Here is a 1,448-nt window from a genome sequence, read left to right on the forward strand (position 1 = left end):
ATAATATGAATAATATATAAATATATGGCTTCATGCAGGCATAGCGTTGGTTCGATCCTCGATAGCCAAATTTCAATTAACAGTTCAACACCACTTTTCTCACGGTAAAACAATAGTTTTTCTTTGAGTGACGGCAGTTACATTTGCCAAATACCTTCGCTAAGCAGAATAATGTCTTTGCCACTTGGCCTTTCTAATCTCTTCTATGCCACCAAAAGCTAGAATAGAGATAACAGACCCCTAACGAAATCTGTTGTTCTCAACAGTATATGTCTATCCTTCTAGCTGGTTTTGGATATTTATAAAAACTAGAATTTGCTAAGGCAAAATCAAGAGCGACCATCAGTCAGTGAACAGAGACCAACTAGAGTGATGGCCACAAGCAGGCGGCCACTAAAGACAAACTGCTAGAGGGAGAAAGAAGGTTACAACCGGCCAACTATGAGACACAACTTCCCTCGACACTATAACTTTCACTAGCTCAATTCTTTTTTGTCTTATAACATCATTCTATCTCTATTTGTGGATTACTACTACGAGAACGTATACACACATACCGGCCGAAATTAACTCTTTTTACCTCGCATGCTTTTCTATTTACTAATTATACATACCAACCCGTCGTGGTTTTGGACATATACAAAGTAACGGTGAATAAATATTTCTTTACAACTTCGATCACTGTTCTTCGTTTATCTTGCACACGTGCAACAGCAACACTAGTTACAATCGCTAACTGTCAACTCCAATATATATCATACGAGGGGTGTATGAAAAATATTGAGCCTCAAAAAAAAAAACAAAAAAAAACATGAAACAAGACTTCTGATGATTTATTTTTCAACATAGTCCCCCTCGATGGCTGAACACTTTCTCCAGCGGTGCTGAAGCGCCATTATCCCGGCGTAGAAGAACTCTTTTGTTTGAGACTCCAAGAAACTTCCTACAGCGTCTATAACGTCATTGTCACTGGCAAAATGGCGACCAGCCAAGGCTATTTTCATTTTTGGAAATAGATGAAAGTCAGAGGGGGCTAAATCTGGCGAATAAGGCGGATGCGGAACAAGTTCGTATCCACTATCACGAATTGTTGCCATGGCAACCACTGAGGTGTGGGCTGGAGCATTGTCGTGATGAAAAAGGACTCCTCTGGTGAGCATTCCCGGCCTTTTTTCTTTGATTGCTTCTCGGAGGCGTTTCAGTGGGTGAGAATAATACAACCCTGTCACGGTTTGACCCTTTTCAAGGTAATCGATCAGCAAGACACCTTGAGAATCCCCCAAAACGGACGCCATGACCTTGCCAGCTGAAGGAATGACCCGGGCCTTCTTTGGGGTAGGAGAAGATGTGTGCTTCCACTGCTTTGATTGTTCTTTGGTTTCAGGCTGGTAGTGATGGACTCAACTTTCGTCCATAGTAATGAAACGAGCAAGAAAATTCTCTTCATC

Source organism: Octopus bimaculoides, chromosome 1 (assembly GCF_001194135.2).
Source record: "Octopus bimaculoides isolate UCB-OBI-ISO-001 chromosome 1, ASM119413v2, whole genome shotgun sequence".
Taxonomy (NCBI): domain Eukaryota; kingdom Metazoa; phylum Mollusca; class Cephalopoda; order Octopoda; family Octopodidae; genus Octopus; species Octopus bimaculoides.